This window comes from Hyperoodon ampullatus (genome assembly GCF_949752795.1).
Source record: "Hyperoodon ampullatus genome assembly, chromosome: 4".
NCBI classification, from domain to species: Eukaryota; Metazoa; Chordata; class Mammalia; order Artiodactyla; family Ziphiidae; genus Hyperoodon; species Hyperoodon ampullatus.
This window is the reverse complement of record NC_136917.1, coordinates 79,151,692-79,163,944: the sequence shown is the minus strand read 5'-3', so window position 1 is coordinate 79,163,944 and position 12,253 is coordinate 79,151,692. Positions and strand designations below refer to the sequence as shown.

At 35.3% G+C, this 12,253-nt stretch overlaps 1 long non-coding RNA gene across 1 annotated transcript in view; it reads left to right on the top strand.

Annotated features, from left to right (window-relative positions):
* The window catches only part of LOC307052656, a 62,127-nt gene extending 51,947 nt beyond the window's left edge, over positions 1–10,180 (top strand). The window contains exons 2-3 of the long non-coding RNA XR_013810870.1: positions 23–128; positions 10,061–10,180. This is a non-coding gene — a long non-coding RNA (uncharacterized lncRNA). The remainder of the gene's footprint in view (positions 1–22; positions 129–10,060) is intronic.
* Positions 10,181–12,253: the final 2,073 nt, after the last annotated feature.

The window sequence follows — 12,253 nt, the reverse complement described above, 5'->3', positions numbered from 1 at the left end:
TTAATTTCCAACTTTAATGCAGGTGAAATCGCCTTCCAGCCTGTAACATGACTATAGATGGCCAGAAGTGGGAAGAGTTGCATTGCACCCGCGATTCTTACTTGCCTGTGGAAATGTGGACTAAGTGGGTAAGCAGGCACGTTGAATGCTGGCAGAATGTACCGAAAGGTTGTTCTTGCTGGTAGTGGGGAATATATAAGAGGTCTGAGGACACTCTTTTCACCTTGCCGTTTAGAAAAAATTCTTCCAAGTGGTATTTCTTCATTTTGCTTTACAGAGTATTAAAAAAAAAAAGATAAAATCAGGCCTATAAAAAGATATTATAAGAGAGGGAATCAAGAGTTTGAATTATTAATGTTTTCAATAAAAAACTTGAATATGCCTCAGATGGCAAATAAAAATCCTGAAATATATTTTTTTAAAAGCTTGGACAGGAAAAACAACAGAGATATGACTGAAGAATTAAGATTTCCAAAAGAGCCCACAAGTGAGACAGAAGCAGAACATTTAAAGGAAATGTTCATGAGATGACAAAGAAAACTATTGCCACAAATCAAATGCATTTCAGGCAAATTAGTATAAGGTACATGCTGGAACAACATTTGAATATCAAGTATAAATTTGTAAAATCCTAAAGGCTTCTAGGCAGAGAAAAAAAAAGTGGTATTACCTAAAAATAAACACAAATTGGACTGGCTTCAAAATTCACAACTATACTCTAGACTCAGTAATGTTAAAATGAGAAAACAGGATACAGAAATTATTTTGTAATGTGATCCCAAATATGTAAGACAAAAATTTGGAAAAATAAGAGCATTTGGAGAAATTATGACAAAATACTAGTATTAGTTGCCTCTGATTGGTGACAATTTTATTAACATACATTCTGATATTTTACAATTTTTGCTACTTTCCATATGTTCTAGAATGCTCATGCACTACATTAATAATTAGGAAAAATGCAAAAAGCAAAGAATAGGGCTTCCCTGGTGGCGCAGTGGTTGAGAGTCTGCCTGCCGATGCAGGGGATGCGGGTTCGTGCCCCGGTCCAAGAGGATCCCACGTGCCGCAGAGCGGCTGGGCCCGTGAGCCATGGCTGCCGAGCCTGCACTTCCAGAGCCTGTGCTCCGCAACAGGAGAGGCCACAACAGTGAGAGGCCCGCGTACCGCAAAAAAAAAAAAAAAAAAAAAGCAAAGAATAGGAAAGGAAAACATTTTTCCCACTACCATTCTTACAGGCTAAATATGTCAAATTGTGATCATAAAATTCTGAAGCCCTTCCTTGAATTCACTCATTCTTAAGCTCTGGGCTATTCCTTAAAGGCTTGAGTAAGCCTGTGACATTTCAACCTACCATTAGATGAATTTCAAAATCTTACCATAAGCTCCCACAGTCCTAAATCTTTAAAAAATCTTTGGAACACTTGGAGTCATAAAAGCAAACTTTCCATTAAAAAAAAAACACACTGTTTTTCTTGAGAACTAAAACTTAGAATTTCTGCAGATGCAATGATTTCTCAAAACAAAACACCCTCTTAGGTGTAAATCCAAGTCCTAGGTCCAGCTTGTGTTGTTTCTGCTTATGTTAGAGTGGGGATAAATAACCATTTCCCTGGCACTGCTGGGTTTGTGGGGTTTGTGTGTGTGTGTGTTTTTATTGGGGTATAGTTCATTTACAATGTTGTGTTAGTTTCAGGTGTACAACAAAGTGAATCAGTTATACATATACATATATCCACTCTTTTTTAGATTCTTTTCCCATGTAGGCCATTACAGAGTATTGAGTAGAGTTCCCTGTGCTACACAGTAGGTCCTTATTAGTTATTTATTTTATATATAGTAGTGTGTATATTGTCAATCCCAATCTTCCAATTTATCCCCCCCTTACCCCGTGGTAACCATAAGTTTATTTTCTACATCTGTAACTCTATTTCTGTTTCCAAAGAAGACATACAGATGGCCAAGGGGCATATGAAAAGATGTTCAACATCACTAATTGTGTGAAAAATGCAAATCAAAATTACAATGAGGTATCACCTCATACCAGTTGAATGGCCATCATCAAAAAATCTACAAACAATAAATGCTGGAGAGAGTGTGGAGAAAAGGGAGGCCTCCTACACTGTTGGTAGAAATGTAAACTGGTGCAGCCATTATGGCAAACAGTATGGACGTTCCTTAAAAAGCTAAAAATAGAGCTACCATATGATCCAGCAATCCCATTCCTGGGCATGTATCTGGAGAAAACCATAATTCAAAAAGATACATGGCTTTGTGTTTTTGAAGGCTAGTGTAAAACTCACACAAATTATTTAACATATTACACAAATTATAGATATAAAAAGAATGGTAGTCTTTTAAGGTGGAGGTTGCAAAATCACAAGTAAACAACTCAACTTTGTTCGGCTTGCGTGTTTTTTAAATAAATTAGTGGTCAAAATTTAAAAATCAAGAGACTGTCCTCCCCTTCCTCCCCCCAGATCCTGCTTTTGAAGCCTTCTTTTAAAAAACCGGTAGGTCTGGAAATACTGGTCAGCAATTTGCTGGAGGTTAGTTTTGCTGCTCCTCTGTTGTCCAGGCTTCCAAAAGCCTAACCTACCCACTTAAGTTAACTGACTGGCTCCATTAGGCATTTGAATTGGTGAACTCTGTTTCTAAATGATGATGTTAATTCTACTTGACAGCTATAATTATTCAGTGAAAAATGGATTCACATGGAGGCTACCTGTTGTGGTGTTTCTGTGAAAAACTGTTGCTGGCTTTTGAGTCAGACATCCTGGCTCGTGTATCAGTTAAGATGACTTTGGATATAGATCAAATGGCTTCAACAAAATTAAATGAATTTCTCCTCAAAATAAGGAGGTTGAAATGAGTTGAAATGTCTCCAAGGTTGGTGGATTCAGGAGCATAACATACCCTCGGAGATCTAGAAACTTTCTCTCTGCCCTGTCATTCTCAGAGAACTGGTCTTATTCTCATGCTGGTTCCCCTCAACAATACAAAGTCATTGCCATAGCAGTTATCACATGCAGAGACAATACACAGCAGAAGAAGCAGCAACCACTCTTTTTAAGAATAAAAAATCTTTCTAAAATACCCCCTAGCAGATCTTCCTTAATATCACATTAACCAGAACTACACCCTATGTGTAAACACTAAACCCAACACAGGCAAGGAGAGTTGGGGTACTAATGATAGGCTTAGAAGACTCACATTAGCCTTGAGCTAGAAATTGAACTACCTTTCCTTAGCTAGTGGTAGGTAGCACTGGGGAAAGGTGGCATCAGAGTAAATCCTAGGTCAACCACAAGAAAGGAACAGTGGAGAGGGGCAATTGCTTTGATATGTAACTAACAGTGCCTGCTACAAATTAAAAGCAGTTCTCTAGCTTTGTAATGACCTTGGGTATATTACTTAAACTTCTCTAACTTAAAGTTCTTTTTTTTTTTTTTTAAAGTTCTTCTTTTTATTTGGCCTCCCCGCGCTGCGTGAGGGATCTTAGTTCCCTAACCAGGGACTGAACTCGAGCCCCCTGCGGTGGAAGCTCGGACTCCTAACCACTGGACCACCAGGGAAGTCCCTAACTTAAAGCTCTTCATCTGTAAATTAGGAATAACAATACCCTTTTCATAGGCTTATCACAATAATAAATATTCTAACATGTATGAAAGTGTATTTCATATGTGTTGACTTTTTTCAAAATGCCAGATATATTTCAGAAAATGGAAAATAGTAAAATATAGTTACAAGGATTTTAGAAATTTAAAATAAAATCAAGCTGACTGAAGTTTTTTGAAAAGCGTTTGCAAAATCCTATTTTATCTTAATCTCTGCTTAATTGTCTCAATGGATGAGAAATGCCATTCAAAATTGGAAAGGAGATGATTGTTGGTTTATGAGGTTTAGTTTTTTTCTCTACAGTTATCTTTTATTAAAGAGAAAAGCGGACATAGTCAATACCTTATCACACAGCTGAAGTTTGGTTCAAATCAGTATATACCCCCTTTTCTCCCCTGGCATTTGGAAAAATGAGAATACTTGGTTGTTTGATGTTCTACCAGAAAGGATACTTTGTGGCAAGGTTCAATATAAAGCAGGTGCTACAACATGCTCTACTGAGCAGAATGGCAAGTGATGGCTTCCCCAGAGTCATAGCAAAAGACAGATTTAGTGAATCTTGCTCTGTGATGGAGAATCCACACACCAGGGCTGCAGATTAAACTCTTCCTGCTGAAGTGAGAGTATTTGCATTTGTGCTCTCAAGAGAGCTTTCATCAAGTGGCAAGAGAGAATAAAACTTTGAAGTCTGCATATAATACAGTCACCACCTGATGGTCCCTATCAAGAGGATGACAAAATCAAATTAAGACCTTGGAAAACAACAGTTGTAAGAATTCAAATCCCTCTGGTTTCTAGGACATTACTATTCCTCCCTAGAGAAAGAAAAAGTACAGAAACACTGCAAGGTGATCCAAATATTAACTGGGCATTTTGACAGGTTCCAAATGTTCTTTGCATTTAAGTGTTTGCAGAATTATTCTCCTTGGAGATCATCTATCAAAGCGTATCACTTGCTGACTCTGTTGGTCACTTGTGGCCTTAGTGATGACAGAGTACTCATATCAGGCCTTGAAAGAAAAGATAAAATCACCAACAATGGCTTCAGCTTCTACTTAATCAACTGTGTTTCAACAGATAAAAAAAAAAAAAAAGGAAAGGAAGATGGTGCCTTAGTGAGAAGACTGAAGTTCTAATCCTAGTTCCTTCCCCATGTAAATGCCATATGACCATAAGCAAAGTCTTCTAATTTCTAGGGCTTGGTTTCTTTAACTGTAAAATGAGAATAATAATATCTACACTTTCTATATAACTCCTATTCCAAATAACTTTTGTAAACTTTAAAGCTCTGCACGACAATAACTTTTTAAAAAATACTAGGGCTATATAATTTTATAAGTGACTTCCACTAAATCTACAAAGAACAAAGATCCAGAGTACAGAAAAAATAAAAATGTGTGGACTAACATACTATTGTAATAAACAGGACAGTTTAAGACAGGAAAAGGATAGGCCGATTTTGTATACGAATGTAAGTTCAAAAGTCTTAAATGAAATATTGTCAATGTGATTTCAGAATGTAAAAACACATTCATCAAGACCAATAAGAATTCATTTCGGACATGCAAAGATGTTTTAACATTAGAAAAAATGTAGTAAGGTAATCACCACATTAACAGATGAAAGGAGAAAAATACAATACTATCATTCCAATATTTACAGAATAAAAGATGTTTGATAAATCCAAAAGGCATTCATAATAATAAAATAAGTTCTAAGTAAACTAGGAAGAAAAGAGAGCTTCATGAGCTTAATAAAAGTTATTGACCCAAACCTATAGCAAACATGAGACTAAATAGTGAGCTACTGAAAGTGTTCCATTTAAGGTCAGGAACAAGATAAAGATATCTGTTATGTCTATTTCTAACCAGTATTCTAACAGCTCAATAGCTGTTGAACTGAACTAGTGCAATAAGATAAAAAATATATATTTTAAAAGTATGGGAAGATTAAAAAGCAAAGGAAGAAAAAAAATCTGACATTATTTAGAGAATGATACGCTTATGTATGTGGAATATTCTGAGAACCCACAGGTTCTAGTAGAATCAATTGGAGAGTTTAGCAAGATGAATATATGAAAACCAACTTCACTCCTAGTTTGGTTTTTAAGAAGTAAAATGTAATTTAAGAAAATTATACAATTTTATTGGAGAATATAATAGATCTAATAAAAAATAGGAGATATATCATGATCCTGGATAGAATGGTTCAATATCATAAAGATGTCAGTCTTCCCCAAATTAAACTATAAATTCAATAAAATTAAACTAAATTCCAAATAGATTTTTAATGGGAATATTCTAAAATTATTATGAAACTATACTACCAGTAATGGTCAAGACATGTACACCCGTAATAATAAAATAATAAACACATTATTCTTGTTCTTTTGGGGGGGCTGAAACATTTGACAGTAAGTGTAGAGATCATGACCCTTCACCCCTAAATACTTCTCTTACCAAACCACTGAGCAAGTTTTAAAAATTTAACATTAACATGTTATTATGTAATATAGTTCATGTTTAAATGTCACTGATGGTCCTCAGTGTCTTTTGTCTCCATTAACATGAAAGAGTTCCTCCCTTTTCTTTATCTTTCATAACCTTGCTGTTTTAAAGAGTACACACCCAATGTTTTGTAGGAGATCCCTCAATTTGGGTTTTTCTCATTGTTTCTTCATTATTCAATTCAGCTTATAAATTTTTATCAGAAACATTACATAGGTGATATTGTCTTTCTCAAATATATCAGAAGGAACTTGATGTCAGCTTATTCTATTCTTTTTTTTTAAAGTATTTATTGAATTTGTTACAATATTGCTTCTGGTTTATGTTTTGGTTTTTTGGCCACGAGGTGTGTGGGAACTTAGCTCCCCGACCAAGGATCAAACCCATATCCCCTGCATTGGAAGGCGAAGTCTTAACCACTGGACTGCCAGGGAAGTCCCAGCTTATTCTATTCTTGGTTATTTTAACCTGATCATCTATTTATGGTAGTTTCTGCCAGATTTATTTGTTTCAAAGGTATTTTATAATCCCTTTATAATTAGTGAGTAATCTGTGGGAAGATACTTTGAAATTATGTAAATATCTTATTTGTCAATGAACTTTAACTCTTGGTTTTAGTATCCAGCAATGATATTTGTCTGTGTCAATTTTTACTATGATTTTTGTAAAATGATGGTTTTCTAAATCTGTCATCCTTTCTACCTTTATTATATTTTTGTTACCCATACTTTGGTATCAGTATAGTTTATTTTCCCAAAATGTGATAATCCATCATGGCTATTATTTATTTTTAATGCTTAAATTGTTCTGGATTTCCCAATGGAAATCCCATCAAACTGGTTCCTATGTTATTTTGCTTCCTCTTTTTTTTTTAGTACTTTCTGGAAGATGTTCCAGGCTCATCTCATACTTTCCCTGAATCAGTCATGTAGGCCTGATTCCTTTTAGTAAGGAAACCAAAATCCAGAAGCTAGGAATTCTCATTGTTTTGGGGTGTTATTGCTTCTAGGTTCAAAAATATGTTTCATACCAAAGGGGAAAAATCTAACAATAATTTTTTTAAAGTTTTTAAAGCAAATTAACTTTAAAGTCTGGCTCCACACGGAGATGTCAAGGAAGATGATGAAATGTTACACTGCTGGTGGAACTGTAAGTTACTGTAGAAAACAATCTGTCAATATGTAGTTAGGTTTAAGATATTCATACCTGTAAACCAGCAATTCCTGTTTTCAGGCATTCTCCGTATAGATGCTCTTGCATGAGTACAAAAAGAAGCATGTCCAGGAATGGTCACCTGACATTACTGATCATAGCCAAAAAGCAGGGTGTAATAAATAAACTCTGGTATATTCATAAAATGAGACCCTTTTTAGCAGTTGAAATTCATGGATTAGAAATACATGTTTCAACACACGACTGAAACATAAAATGCTGAAAAGAAAAAATTAGTTATGCAAAATATATCTACAATATAATATTGTAATTTGTCTAAAACACCAACACTATTTATGGCTTATGTGTATGTTTGTATGTATTTCAATTGGAAAAAACATGAATTAGAATGACAAGAGCCAACTTCAGGTTAATGGTTGCTCTTGCAGAAAGAAAAGTGGAAGGGATTGGATGAAGCTTTATCTCTTAAGTTTTATTTCTTTAAAATTAAAAACAGAATACATAATTTACAGATTTTCAAAATATTTTATAATAAAAATGTAAGTAATTATATATTTTTAATATGGGTTTTTTGTTCTGGCAATTTGGACAGTTAGAGGGACTACTGAGAAAAAAATCAGTGGGACAACAATTAGAGAAACAGAAATCCAGAAACTGAAGCGTGTTAAATCTGACTGTTTCAAGCTATTTTCTTTTTGAAGAATGTGGGCTTTTCCTCCCCTGTTTTGCAGTAAGATATAAAAATTTGGAAGCCAGTGTCTTCCTGTGATGAGAAATGATATCTGTAACATGTTGTTTAATCATTTTAAGTTTCTATGAAAGTAATTTTACATTACCATGAAATGCGTACATACATTTCACATCCTAGACTAGGAAATATTTAGAAAATAGAATGTTCTAGAAAAGGATGGTCATTTCAACTGTTAGAAGAGTTTGAGGAGGCAAAATTAAGAACCAATTGTCCAGGAGAAATTAGCAATGTGGACAAAGAATCAAATGTGGCAGGTCTAAAGTTGAGGCTATGGTGGAGGCTATGGAACTACTTATTGATAGGAACGGCGTGTGCAAGAGAGGGGGGTACTCAGTGAGCAACAGTGCAGTTACCTTCATAGGACCCAATTATGAGATAATAAGATAATTTTCTCTTTTAGAAGAAAAAGAAAGACGAGAGAGGAAAGGGTGACCTGTCCTAAAATAGTGTGTGGGTAGAAGGGCATAGTAATAAAAAGCAGCAAAATTCAAAATGATACAGGGCTTTGAGGGGCAGACGTACAAAATAATATAAACAACATTAATTAAATCATGCTTCAGCTCTAGATCTAACCCCAGTTCTAATTATTTAGTGACCTTTGATAAAACACTTGCCTTCTCTTGAACCTCAGCTTTCTCATCCGTAAATAAGGAGGATGTAACTCAATTATCTCAAGTATTTTCTACCTTAGCACTTATGATACTATTAAATTCGAATCATTTAATCAATAGATACCATATTTATCGAGTGCCTGCAATGAGGTACTCTTCCAGTTGCTTTATGTATGTCATCTTGTATCACTTTCATGAAGTAGTTATTACCAGCTTCTTGCAGAGGGCCCAAAAGGTTATCATGATTTGATAACTTGGTCAAGGTCACTGAGCTCATTGTTGAGGGAGCTGGTATTTGAGGCTAGATCTGAGTTCTGATGTCCATGCTCTTTCTAATATTCCACCTAGGCTAGAGACACTGATTAAGTAGGATGGCAGAGAATGCCTGAGCCAGGAGGTGGCTAGAAAAGAGTAAAAATGTAAAAGTTCTTCACTAAAATATTTTTCCACATAGAGAGTCATTTGGGAAAACAATGTGTTTTTTTTCAAAATGCAAAAGAAATCATATGGGAATTGTTCCATATTTATTATATTGATACTTGAGTGTGGATCATGTTCATAAAAACAGCATTTAGCTGAGAGATTAGAAATTTCTCTGAAATGTGATTGGACAGAGAAGGAAGGAGAAAAAACATGAGAGGTTGGAGGGGTGGGAGGAATGGGGGATTGGGATTGACGTGTATACACTATTGATAGATGTACAAAATAGATAACTAATCAGAACCTACTGTATAGCACAGGGAACTCTGATGCTCTGTGGTGACCTAAATGGGAAGGAAATCCAAAAAAGAGGGGATATATGTATACTTATAGCTGACTCACTTTGCTGTACAGTAGAAACTAACACAACATTGTAAAGCAACTATACTCCAATAAAAATTAATTAAGAAAAAAGAAAAACATGAGGGTTGGGGTAGGGAGATGCATAAACTTATATAAACTAGGAGGTTTCCAATAACCCTAAAGCAGCAGAAAGGCACTTGACAGCCTATAGGACAGGGAAGAAGAAACTAAGGGTGGGAGATGAGCTCAAAAAGAGGAATAAGGTTAATAACAAAAAATGGCACTACTTAGAATGTATTTCTAAAATTCTGGCAGAATCTAGTGCTCTTAAATATGGAATTAGTACATCAAGATCATTTGAAAACTACATTTCCCCAATTCAGCTTATTCTCCTCTTACTTGCACTCATCCATTCTCCTGTTTATTAAGTAGATATTTCTGATATTTCCAGACTAATATTGCCTCTCCACCTACATTTCACTTTTGTAATCAATGAGGTTGGGGTAGGAGTAGGGTCTGGAAAGAAAAGAGAGAAAGAGAAAGAGGATGAAAAAGCAGACCTTAGATAAGATAAAAATGCTCAGGTACTAACTCATCTCCTCCTTTTCCTTCTACAGTATCAGTCCATTATGATGTTTGCTGAATTTATCAACATGTGAGATTTCAGAATCAACCCTCCTAATCAACCACCCAATGCCTGGAGTCTGTTCTAACTACCTTGATGATGTTTAGTAAATACTGTCAAAGAGAGAAATGGCCTTCTTCATTTTCCTATTCTCTTGCTTATTTTACTTCCTAGTTTGTTAAAAAAAAAAAAAAAAGTATTGTGGTTACATTATAGAAAGGATGGATATGGTCAATAATATTGTTCCCTTAATTTAGCGTCCCAAGATTACCCTTACACACACACACAGACACACACACACAATGTTAGCCTTTACTTAAAAAAAAAAAGGCAAGGGAGTTTTTGTTTGTTTGTTTGTTTTTTAATTTAGGCCAAAAGCACTGTAGTCTCAACTATCTTCAAGTCAAAGGTGATTTGGATCAGAACTAAGGGAAATATTTTTTTCAAAAAGCCTGATTTAGACACGCCCTTTAAAAGATTCTAATAGCCATGTTTAAATTATTAGAGGCCTTGCTGAGTCAGTCGTTTTCTATTTCTGGATCATTTACATTTATCTGTTTATTTGTTTGATGGTTTTCATATTCTTGCTACTGGGTTCAAGTACCAACATCACACTTCTAAATTATATTTCAATCTATGCTTCATATAAATGACCTAGTGGAAGGATGCAATAAAAGTGTGCTTTGTAATACTGAGGCTACTCATGCCATTAGAGAAAGCACTGTGTCAGCACTTTCATTTCCATTATACACCCTGGTTGTTCAGAAATTATACATAGAGTCATAAAAATTTGCTTGGCTGCGAGGTATTAGCTCAGCCCACGAATAAACAATTAGATAAAAACCATAAAATGCCTAAGACAATTGATTAACAGTAAAGTTTGGGCCAACTGCATATGTGACCTGGTTCAATGTCACTTAGGGAGCTCTTTCTGCCATAACCAGAAAAAAGCTACTACACGAGGATTCCCAAGCTAGAGGAAAAATATCTAGGCACAGATACTGATGCCTGAGGCTGGCTATTTATTGAGTGGGGTTTGTATATTTCTTTGCCTTAATTGAGAAATGTAAAGAATTAAGGTGAAAATAAAATCTCCACTTTTTTTGATATATTTTGGTATATCAGGAGAAATTTTGACCAAAGATCAGGGAAATTGCCTGGAAAATTCTTCCATATATAAAAAGGTCCATCTTATAGATAAAGGCGTGAAAGGTTCAGAATTCCAAAGGACAGGCATCAAGCAGTAAGCTTTTCCTTTAAATCAATGTTTTTTTATTTTATATTTAGGGTAATATTAAGTAATAATCTAGGTACTACTGTTTTAGTCAGTTTGACTACAACAAAACATCATAGAATGGGTGGCTTAAACAACAGATACTCATTTCTCACAGTTCTGGAGATGGGAAGTCTGAGATTGGGTGCTGACATGGTTGGGTTCTGGTGTGGGCCCTCTCCTTGGCTTGCAGATGACCTACTTTTGTTTGTCCTCATAGGGCAGAGAGAGGGAGGGCTCTGATCTCTTATCCTCTTCTTAGAAGGACACTAATCCCATCATGAGCATCCCACCCTCATCACCTTATCTAAACCTAATTACCTCCTAAGGGTTTCACTTCTAAATACCATCACATTGGGTGTTGCGATTTCAACATATACATTTTGAGGGGACACAAATATTCGGTCCATAGCAGATGGTTAGATTTTCTCTTTAAGTTGATCTTTTTAAAAGGAACAAATGAAGATTCCAGAAGTCCATTATTTTAGTGATCAATTACCTTGCACAGACCTGGTTGCTGGTCCTTCTCAAAAGATCATCTTATACCCAGGATGACTGACAGTGATAATGCCAGTACAGTTGAAGTATTATATTTTATTTCTCATTTGGATCACTGAATGGTGACCCTCTATGATTCACCCCCCCCACCAAAAAAAAAGGAAAGTCTTTATAAAGTACAAATAGTAAAAAAGGAAAGAAATCTCTTATTATATAAACACTATGGAACGTTACATGCCCTGTTATATTCTTGAAGCCAGACTGTCAAGATTTTAATTTCTATTCTGCAACTTACTAGTCATAGGATGTTGGTGGAAATTTAATTAACCATCAAGAAGAAAAAAAGAGGAAATTTTATTTGAGCCAAACTGAGGATCATAACCTGGGAAGCAGATTCTCATCCCTATCACTGGT